Source organism: Cibotium barometz, chromosome 36 (genome assembly GCF_041138505.1).
Source record: "Cibotium barometz isolate CiBa-2024 chromosome 36, ASM4113850v1, whole genome shotgun sequence".
NCBI lineage: Eukaryota > Viridiplantae > Streptophyta > Polypodiopsida > Cyatheales > Cibotiaceae > Cibotium > Cibotium barometz.
Genome location: NC_141081.1, coordinates 37,642,795 through 37,654,159, shown reverse-complemented (window position 1 = coordinate 37,654,159; position 11,365 = coordinate 37,642,795). Strand labels below are relative to the sequence as shown.

General features: G+C 47.0%; 1 pseudogene; it reads right to left on the bottom strand.

Moving 5' to 3' along the window:
• Positions 1–6,444: 6,444 nt before the first annotated feature.
• Positions 6,445–6,702, bottom strand: LOC147617864 (small ribosomal subunit protein eS27y pseudogene; annotated as a pseudogene).
• Between the last annotated feature and the right edge of the window lie 4,663 nt (positions 6,703–11,365).

Here is an 11,365-nt window from a genome sequence, read left to right as displayed (position 1 = left end):
TAGACATCAAAAAGGGGTTGGGGGAGGAATCTTACAGATGATGTGGTTATTTAGTCATTTGGGACTAGGCCAATGTAGCCAACCTACATCCATATCGACCCTAGTTTGTTAACAATCCTAAAATGGGATTGATCATGGTGATAGACATAGATTAAGCAACATAATTAAGGTGGATTATACCACACTAAAAACTCCAGAGAGAGAGAGATTGCACACTCAACACTCAATTCTATTGCCTTATTGCATTCACAATGAAGCATACAATGATGTAGGTTTTCTAGCCTTATCCCACTTTACATGTCATCATCCATTTGGCAACTCCTTTTCCACTCCTTTTGGTCAACACTCACACACCATTCAATATTACATGTGGCATTCTTATCTTGCCACAATATCTTGCACCTGTAGGGTGCTTTCCCACATACACACAACACCCGATTACATCTCTCAACACCCCCTCTTAATCGAGGTGTTCCACAACTCACCCATCATCCATCACCCATATCAATGTAGCATTGCACAAACGCAATTGCTACCTCTCAACACTCCCCCTCAATGATACATTGGAGTGTCCATGTGTGTGTGTGTCTACCATCTTAGACACCAAGTCCATTTTGAACCGTCTCGCTCACAATGGAACCACTGAGTTCAATTTGAACATAGAAGTTCGGGTGGGAACCAACCCATGCACATGCACCTCACACGTGCATCTCTCATGCACACATCACCAACAACCATTTTGAGCTTCTAGGTGAGCTTGGGCAGGGCGACCCTCATACCATGGGTGAATACACATCTCGTTTTGAGCATGCAGGCTCGGGCACGGTTACCCTCATATACATGGGTGAAATAAATACAATGGCGGTTGGCCGAAGCCGGTTGGCCGAAGCCGAGCAACGGACCCTCGTACAAATATAAACATGGCTCCCAAAGTCACCATGTATCTCAATAGGGCTAAATCCATCCTTTTGTGCCTCTAAAATTTGAGCTCATCAATTTGTGGATTGAATGACCACATTGCACTCCTCATATCTTGCCATGAGAACACCACTTTGTGACCCAAATCGATCACCAAATAACCATTTATGATGGTGTAGATCTCCTCCACATGAACCTTCCTTTACCTAAGGCTCTTTATACCACACACCATAAGGTTCACCTTATCCTAGTATGTGTTTGCGCTGCCACACCTGTGATTCTGTCAGGACCTCGTTATGGCGGCTATGACTGTTGTGCAACTCGCAGCTCTTGCATCTCTCCTTGTCGCCAAGCTTGAAAAGGGAAAACATAGCTTGCACTCATCAACACAACTCTGCGTAGCAAGTAACACAGCTGAGAGAGAGAGAGAGAGAGAGAGAGAGAGAGAGAGAGAGAGAGAGAGAGAGAGAGAGAGGGTGTGCATGTGTGTGCATGTGTGTGTGTGTGTGTGTGTGTGTGTGTGAGAGAGAGAGAGAGAGAGAGAGAGAGAGTTTGTGTGTGTATGTATGCATGTGCATGCATGTGTAAGAGAGAGAGAGAGAGAGAGAGAGAGAGAGAGAGAGAGAGAGAGAGAGAGAGAGCATGCATGTGCGTACATCTGCATCTATGTGTGTGTGCTTGAGAGAGAGTGAGATGGGGTAGGCAGAGAGAGAGAGAAAGAGAGAGAGAGAGAGAGGTGTATAGAGGGAGAGGGTGAAAAGAGAGAGAGAGAGATAGAGAATAAAAAGTAGCTTTTAAAATACTTTAAATCAAAATAAAAATTTATATGTATATGTGTGTTTTTATTTACATTTATACATGCATACATACATATATATATCTATGTGTGTGTATAATAGATCCATCTATATAATTAAAATTGAGCACACCTTACCATGCATCTCTGCTTGCATTAAAATTTAATCAAAATTAATTAAAATGATGTATGTGTGTGTATTTATATTTTTAAATACACGTATATATGTGTATAAGTATATGTTTCTATTTATAGGTATATATATCTAAAATAATATATTGTATATAATAATATTTACATGTGTGTATGTGTGTGTTTGTGTGTGTGTGTGAGAGAGAGAGAGAGAGAGAGAGAGAGAGAGAGAGAGAGAGAGAAAGTGTAAGATTCCTCCCCCAACCCCCTTTTGATGTCTAGCATATTCCCCTGTAATCAATTCCCTTTTCTGAAATATAAGAGATCTTGTCTCTGCCTGTTTTGGCATAGAGAGAGAAAATATTTTAGAGAGAGAATATTCAGATTATGAATATTTTTGGATAGAAAAATAACTCATCTTATTAAAATAAGTTCCCTTGAAACAGAAATTCAAGAAGAACTTTCCAATGTGCAATTAGAATTAATTGAAAATGGATATGAAGGACCTTAGCCTAAGGGTCTAGATTTTCAGAAATTTTTGGATTATGGTCCAATTAAGGTTCCTATGGGCCAATAGCATCAATCCATGTGTAGGGAGGAGATAAATCCTATTTGTAAAAGAAGATACCCAAAAATGAGTAAATACTCACATAAGATGAAGAGTTGAATATGTACAAGGTTTATTAGTAAAAAACTATGAGTAATATCAAAAAAATGAGATAAATTGAGTATCCAAAAATGAGTAAATGCTCACATAAGATGAAGAGTTGAATATGTACAAGGTTTATTAGTAAAAAACTATGAGTAATATCAAAAAAATGAGATAAATTGAGTATCCAAAAAGGAGTAAATGCTCACATAAGATGAAGAGTTGAATATGTACAAGGTTTATTAGTAAAAAACTATGAGCAATATTAAAAATATGAGATATTTTGGGTATAATCATTCCATTTTGACACATATATAAGGAAGGGAAATTCTTTAAAGGAGGTAAGAAAAAGGCAATTTCATATTGGGTGTGTAAGTGGTGTGCCTAATTTTATGTTTGCATGAACTTCCTTGGAACTCTTTTCCTTGGTACCCAGGACAAAACCTAACCAAATTCCTAATTGGATCCCATCACTACAGTGGTTGGGAGGTTGGCTAACCCATGGGACTGGATGGGGTTAGGCTGGACTGATGGATCCGTAAATCGAGACTCAACTTTTGTTATTACGATAGATAAAGTAAATCCCGGACAGTAATTGTTCTATGGATAGGAATCAACGGCTGTGCCTCTTGAATGGGAAAAAAAGCGTTGATCCCAATGATTCAAGTGTAAGTTTCTTCCTTGATCTGATCAAGTATCTTGAAGATGCAATTGGATCAGCTTGACCAGAAATGATCTTGACTACGTTAGAGTAAAAAGTTTTTCTGGTGGAATCACCCGTGCTTTCCGGTAAAGGAAGTTTTTTCGGGTTCGGTTTTGGAATAACCGACGGATTAGCCTCTTGTCCGGATATCCGTGGGTGAGGCCCCGAATGTGGGACCCCTGTCCCGCGCGAGAAGTGTTACTTCCGCTGCCAGTATCCCGAATCCGTTGCTCGGTGGGAATAGGGATCTCACAGAAAGAGAGAGAGAGAGAGAGAGAGAGAGAGAGAGAGAGAGAGTGGGTGTGAACCACAATAGTAAAATGTTTAACATGATTATAAAACAAGAGTATCATTACAATAATCATGTTATTAGAATTATGAGACAATCTCTCAGGTAGTACACCATGTGTCCAAAAGCATAGACTACCAGATATTTGACAGGGTAGAATGTGTTACCTGCATCCATCCCACACCGACAACAAACAAATAGTTAGCCTCTCTGTGTGTCTTACAGGTGTCTTAGGCCATACTGTGGATGGGAAGCCAGGTCCTCCAAACTCCACCAAGAGTTGTCACCATCACCTCCAACATCTCCGACCACTCCGACCGCCAGTGCCCTCCGACCGCTCTGACCACTGTCACTGCCGGTGTGCTCCGACCACTCTGACCGTTGGTTCCCTCCGACTGCTCCAACCACTCTGACCACTGCGACCACGGTCACCACCGTTGTGCTCCGACCACCGGTGCCCCCTCTGACCACTCCGACTGCTGGTGTGCTTTGACCACTCCAACCCCCAGTGATGGCTCCAACCACCGTGGTGCCCTCTAATGACTCCAACCACTGTCACCGGCCAATGCCCTCCGACCGCTATCCCCATCGGTGCCCTCCGACTGCCAATGCTCTTTGACCCCTTTGACCGTTGGTCCCCTTCGACATCTCATACGTGCATGGCCAACTCCGATGGCACTCATGGAGGCAACACCCCTCTCCCTTTCCCAAGGCAAGGAGAGATCCTGAGCACCATATTACTTTCCCCTCTCCCTTTCCCAAGGTAGAGAGAGTGTCCTCTCCTATGAGAGTGTGTCCTAGACTTTGTGTATGCTACCGAGAGAGTGCTCCCCTTAACTCCTCCTTGGGTGTCCTCCTCCGCAGGTGGTGCTCAAGAGGATCTCGAAGAGGATCTCTCCCTGTCTTGGGAAAGGGAGAGGGGAAAGGAAGATGGTGCTCAGGATCTCGAAGAGGATCTCTCCCTGCCTTGGGAAAGGGAGAGGGGTGTTGCCTCCCCCATGAGTGCCATCAAAGCTGGCCATGCACATATGAGATGTCGCGAAGGGGACCAGCGGTCAGAGGGGTCAAAGAGCACTGGCAGTCGGAGGGTATCGATGGTCGGGGCGGTCGAAGGGAACTGGTAATGACGGTGGTCACCGGTGTTCAGAGCCATCGGAGGGAACCAAGGGTTGGAGTGGTCGGAGCAGTCAGAGGGCACCGGCGTCGATCGGAGTGGTCAGAGCACATCGGCGATGATGACGGTCGGAGTGGTCGGAGCACACCGGCGATAACGATGGTTGGAGCAGTCGGAGGGGTCGGAGATGTCAGAGGTGATGGTGGCAACTCTTGGTGGAGTGTGGAGGACCTGGCTTCCCATCCACAGGTCGCCCACTACTACTTAATTCACCATCCCGATGAATGCCATAGAACACAGGGGTTTCTTTGGCAAGCTAGCCTCCGGGCTAGCCTCTAGGCAACAAACAAAACATTTGGTAAGCAGGCTCCCAGGCATACCTCATACAATGATCCTTCTAGGAAAACCTTCTAGAGAGATACAAAATAAATAAAAATGAATCAACTAGTGTCCTGGGCAACTTCATCTAGCGAGCTGTAGAAAAAAGTGATTAAACAGGGAGCTCCTTGGGCACTTCATCCCAGCAAGCTATTTCTGAGAGCTCCTAGGCACTTCATCCAGCAAGCTATCACTAACTGTATTACCACTGTCATCCCTTGGGCAACGCATCTAACAGAAGGTTACCTCAACAAAAGCACAAAAACCAATCTAAACAATAACCATCACTGGCCACTTCATCCGCCGGGAAGAACTTTTGGCAGCACGAAGTCCAGCCATACAAGATACAAAATGAAATCTGGCCATTGCTAGTATATAAGAGATCCGCTTTTTTTAATTAACAAAAACGATTTGTTGCTCCCAAGCATCAGTAGCATGTGCCACGGTAGCCTCCAAGAGAACTTATGCTTCAGGGTCAAGATTGCTCATAAACTGCCACACGGAGATGGCCATACCAAGGGCTTTGCAGCCAAAGGGGAAAGCTGCACATGTACATGCTGTGTTATGGTATTGCAGGAGCGATGAAGAAGGGGTGTGCCCTTGAGAGTTTCTCTGCAACCTAGCTGCACCCTATGCCAAGAGCTCTTTAACACATTTAGATGATCCTCTATATGTGCTACAAAATGCAACGATGCGCTTCCAAAACCATAGCCGCTTCCACTAGATCTTGTAGGCGTTGCACACATGAGAGATACCTTACTTAAAAGCAAGCAAACTACTGTAGAATGGCTGGATCGGGCTACCAAGTTTAGAGGTGTAGCTCCACCTGTTTGTGCCACTATGGGCATCCGGACAACATCCAAAACTTGTTGGACACAATCAAAGTGGCCGCTCTTTACTGCATAATGGAAACATGTCCTCCCATTGGGAGCAGCAAACACGAGGATATCATCTCCCCATGCCACAAGCCGATCAATGCAAAATACCCTTCCATTTTTGTAAGCAAGCATGAGAGGCATCTGTCTCTATGATGATTCATTGCATTCAACGACACACCCTTCTCCAACAGCAACAAAAGTACCTTAGATTGGCCACGTGAGGCATCATAATGCAAAGGTGAGGTGGCGGTTATGAGAGAGGGTGTCGATGGGGAGTGACGGGAGGGGGACGATGACCGCACACGAAGGGAAGTGAGGGAAGTGAGAGAGGGGGAGGGGGTCGGGTAAGTTGATGAGACGAGTAAGGTAAGAGAGGGGGGTTGGTTAGGGGGGGGGAAGGCATGGTTGATGAGGGGTGAGGTAAGAGGGGGAGCAACCTCTTGGTGTGTTTGTTTTTTTTAATAACTATTATTATCATTTTTTTTGAGGGGGGGAATGGTGTGTTGGGGCGTCGCAGGAAGGTTTGCCCAGAGTACAAATCCAAGAGGCTAGTCAAAGAACTCAGCTTGACAATGTGCTAAAATTGATCAATCTCCTTTCTTTCTAAATGAACTGCCCTTAGTAAGCCGGGCACAGCCTCCTGTTAGCTCGCATAGGACAGTAGAACGGCTTCCACATAGCACAACACTCTGGGAGTGACTAAACACCGTGGTGAGGCTGAAACATCCTAACATTTCCCATCCATGAAGAAAGAATTTGGAGACTGCACAAGAGCATTCAATTTGTGTTTTTTTTCCCACCTCTGCTGGAGGGTGCAGTAAGTCAATGTCATTAGAGAGAACCATGATGATCGTTGGGGGCGGAAGGTTGAGGATAGCTCGTTAGCACTATTGCGATGGCCTACCGTGCCAACGAGCTCCTGCATGGTGCATAGCCGCCTGCAAAAGAGAGGAGGACAAAGGGGGTTGATTGTTGCACAGGGGAGGGGTGGGGGGCTGGTGCACGAGAGAGGGAGCGGGTGAGGCAAAGAAGGAGATGGGGGAGTGGGGGCGGTGAGTGCAACGAAGGGGGTGGGGGGTTGCACACATGAGACAGAGGACGGGTGAGGGGGCCAATGAGTTGGCAAAGGGGATGGCTAAGCACAGGGGGGCCGGTGAGGCGGGGTGATGAGTAAGAGGTGGCGGGCTAGTCGGTGGGAGAGGAGAGAGGGAGAGGGAGGTGAGGCGAGAGAGGGAGACTAGGGTGGTCGGTGAGGGGGGAAAGAGAGAGAGAGAGAGAGAGAGAGGGGGGAGGGGGGGTGGTCGGGTTGGTTGGTGAGGGGGAAAGAGAGGGTTAGTGAGCAACATTGGGGGGTGACGGTGAGCGATAGAGAAGGGGCGGTTAAGGTTCGGTGAGGTGGGGGATGCGGGAGGTGGGGTCGGTTAAGAGGGAGAGGGTGGTCGATGAGAGAGGGGGCATGGGTGAGTGAGCAAGGAGGGCTGGTCGGTGCGGAATGACGCGAGGGGGAGAGAGCTGTGGGGGGGAGAGAAGCAAGGGGGGGTGGGGCAGTTGGTCAGTGGGAGAGGAGTAAGGGATTGGGGGAGTGCGTGGTCGGTGAGGTGAGGGGGTTGGGGAGTGGTCGGTGAGGTGAGGGGGGTGAGGAGTGGTGGTTGGTGAGTGAAGGGAGGGGGTGGTCGGTGGGGTGAGGGAGGGAGAGAGAGAGAGAGAGAGGGAGAGAGGGGGTGGTTGATTGGTTGTTCAATGAGTTGAGTGTGAGGGGGGACGAGTTAGAGGGGAGTGGTCGGTGGGTGAGGTAAAGGGGAAAAGAGAGAAAGAGAAAGAGAGAGGTGGCAGGTGTTTTTTTTGGGGGGGGGGGTTTGTTTTGTTTTTTAATAGAAAAAAGACAACTAAGATGGGGGAGTCGATTTTTTTTGGGGAAAAAATGAATTTTTTGGAAAATAAAATAAAATAAAATTTAAGGGAGGGTTTTTTTTGGGAAAAAAAATACAAAGGGGAGATTTTTTTTTATTTTGCTTGATCGGGGAGAAGGGAAGGTTGGGTTGGTCGGTGAGGAGAATTGAGGGGAGAAGAGAGAGGGAAGAGGAGAAGAGAGAGGAAAAGGGTGGGTGACGAGTGAGAGATTGGTCAGTGAGGAGGTTGGGTGAGAGAGATTTTTTTTAATTTTTAATTTTTGCATCTTGTAAAAGAAGAAGGAAAAAAGAAACCGAAGAGGGGGATTTTTTGTTTTTTTGAGACAGAGACCCAATACCTGGCACTTCACAAACACTAGAGTGAGTTGAGACAGGCATTTCGCTTGAACCACCACCCTTGGCTAGCCACATCTTCTGAAGTGCCTTGATTGAGGGATCTGAAGTCTACACAAATTTTGATCTTCTTGGTCTTCTTTTTTGGAATCACCACTATAGGTGAACCACTCGGAGTGCTCAATGGGAACGATGATACTACCTGCCTCTTCCATCTTGTCTAGCTCTTTCTTCCCGCACTTCAAAATATTTTAGATTCATGCGGTAGATGCCCTTTGTGACCGGCCAACTGCCTTCTTTTTGTGAGTGTAAATGGCTCGGTCTATCCTTGGAAGATCCTTGTAAGTCCATGCAAACGCCTCTTGGTGTTCTTTGAAAAAGTCGGTGATTCTCCGAAGAGTGGAAAGGTCCTCTCAGACCCAAGCTGCCACTAAGATGGGGCGTGGCTCCTCTGATGTGCCGAGGTTCAGCTCTCTCACCTCCTCGTGTGGGTAAGTGGTGGGTGGAAGAGGAGCGGTGCCGAGTGCTGCTAAATATTTCTTGGATTGATAATCATTTGGAAGATGGCCTTGCGAGCTGCATACTGGGCACCATGGACTCGTCTTGGGATCTTTTACCTTGAGCTGCTCGATCTCCTTCCTGAGCACTGCCAACGGTCGCGTCCTCTTGTTGTGACCTTTTGAAATCTTCAAGCTCCTTCTTGAGCTTGGCTAGCTTGTCCATGTAAGCGGATGTAAAAGCTACCGTCGAGGCTAGAGGAACGATTGGAGGAGCGAAAGACATGCCGGGGATAAGTGGGGACCAAGAGGTACTGCGCTCCACCATGAGCAGAGTATTCTCCAGTTGTGTAGCTTTGTCTTGGAAGTCTTGCAAAGTGCCTTGGGGTGGAAAAGTCTCTCTCATATTCATCGCCGTTTGAGTAGGGAGTGCTTGAAGCACCCAATATTGAAGCATGTAGTTTCCAGGATCTTGGGGTAGCCGAGTGACCAAAACTTTAGCTCTTGTGTGACAAGTTGGGCCACTGACTCCCCCACCTTCATGGAGAGTTGGTTGAGCTCTTGAGTGATGAGGTCGAAGTAGTTCCCTGGCCAAAAGGTAGCCAGGAATTGTAGCTTGAGGGTGGCCCAATCTGGGAAGTGATTGATGGGAAATTGATTGTACCACCGGTCAGCACTTTCTTTCAGCGTTGTCGGGAACAAGACCAAGCGTACATCATCTTGGTTGAGACCTCTTGAGTCACACATAGTGAGGAACTGCCACACATGGTCTTCCGCTTCTTCAGTGATGGTACCTTTGAAGGTTGGTAGCTTAACTTGCACGCGGTTAAGGATAGTAGCCAATGGCTCTGGCCCTGGAGCTACCAATAGGGTTAGAAGAGGAAGATGCTAAGGGAAGAGGAACGAGGAAGAACCCTATGACTAGTTCGAAGAGGAGAACGAAGGGGTGCATCACCTCTAGAAGCTCATCTTCGGGGGCATGCACAACACTCCTCTCACCCCACGATAAAAAATCATTAAAAAAGGGAAAAAAAAAGAGACTATCCTTGACCTCTAGGAGAGTCCCATCGTGATCGCCAAATTTTGTCTAAGTTGTGGATGACTCCGTCGGTCCTTGCTAGTAGGGAACTCGCAGACAACCGACACAAACACTATGGTTTGGGGAGAAGGGAGTGTACCACTCACACCTCACTCACCTCGCTCACACAAAGAGATAGACAAAACACCAACAGAGCGCAACACTACAATAACAATACCTAAAAAGGGATGATAGAAGGGAGACTCCACTCTGATAGAAGGACTGTGCTAGAACTCAAGGTGATACACGAGAGAGTGTCCTCTTCTGTGATCTCGAATGTGTCCCAGATTATGTGTATGGTGCCGAGAGAGTGCTCCCCTTCCTCCTTGGGTTTCCTCCTCCTCGGGTGGTGCTCAAGAGGATCTCTCCTTGCCTTGGAAAAGGGAGAGGGGAAAGGAAGATGTTGCTCAGGATCTTGAAGAGGATCTCTCCCTACCTTGGGAAAGGGATAGGGGTGTTGCCTCCATGAGTGCCGTCAGAGTTTGCCATGCATGCATGAGATGTCGAAGGGGACCAGCGGTCAGAGGGGTCGAAGAGCATTGGCGGTCGGAGGGCACCGACGGTGACGGCGGTCGGAGTGGTCAGAGGGCACTGGCGGTGATGGTGGTTGGAGTCCTTGGAGGGCACCAACGGTCAGAGCCATCAGGGCACCGAGGGTCACAGTGGTCGGAGCACATCGGCAGGAGACCGACGGTCGGAGTGGTTAGAGCAATCGGAGGGCACCGGTGGTCGGAGTGGTCGGAGTAGTCGGCGAATGACGGCCGTCAGAGCGATCGGAGTGGTCATTAGGACCTCAAAGAAGTCTTCTTGGGCCCTTTTATTTGGCAGTTTAAGGGAGTCAAACCTTTTCTCTTAAGAAGAAACGTTTTCTAATTTGAAGCTTCAAAATGGCTCGAATTTGAATTTTGGGGGAAAAATGGAATTTAAAATCTAGCGGATAAAACCATATCATGTAACATATCTATGGAAAGCTCTTGATGCGTAGATCACGGATCTGTAATCTCCGCTCAAATCGGAGCTTGTATGTAGAAGTTATGGAGGTCCGAAAATTGTAAAATTGCCCCCCCCCCCCCCCCTTTTTGGGGGGAAAAGTGCACCCTTTGACCACTCTTACACCTCTCTTAATCACCAATGGTTTTTGCTTACATGGTGGGCTCCTATTTGTCAAAAAGTTAAACGTTTCCATAACCTCATGGCAAATTAAAGGGCCCAAAAAGACTCCATTGAGTTCCTAATGCAAAGCAGTCGGAGGGCACCAGTGGTCAGAGTGGTCGGAGCACACCGGCGGTGACGGTGGTCGAAGCGGTCGGAGGGCACTGGTCAGAGATGTTGGAGGTGATGGTGGCAACTCTTGGTGGAGTGTGGAGGACCTAGCTTCCCGTCCAGACCTACCATGTGTTATAGATTTCACTAAAGTATCCCAAAGTATAAACTAATATATCGGGTCAATTAGTCTCAGAGTGGCCCAATCATTGTTCTATTCCATCAATTGGATAACCTGTGGGCTTATAATGTAGTCTTCCAAAAGAAATGCATGATAACTATAAAAGTGGATTTTCACATGAGTCTTCATACCAATGACCAAATCACCTATGTAGGTCATTAGTAATGTAGATATATATCATAAGGCATCCTATCGATGAAATAGTCACAACCCATAGTAGTAAGTAACCTATAAGGTATCATTCTA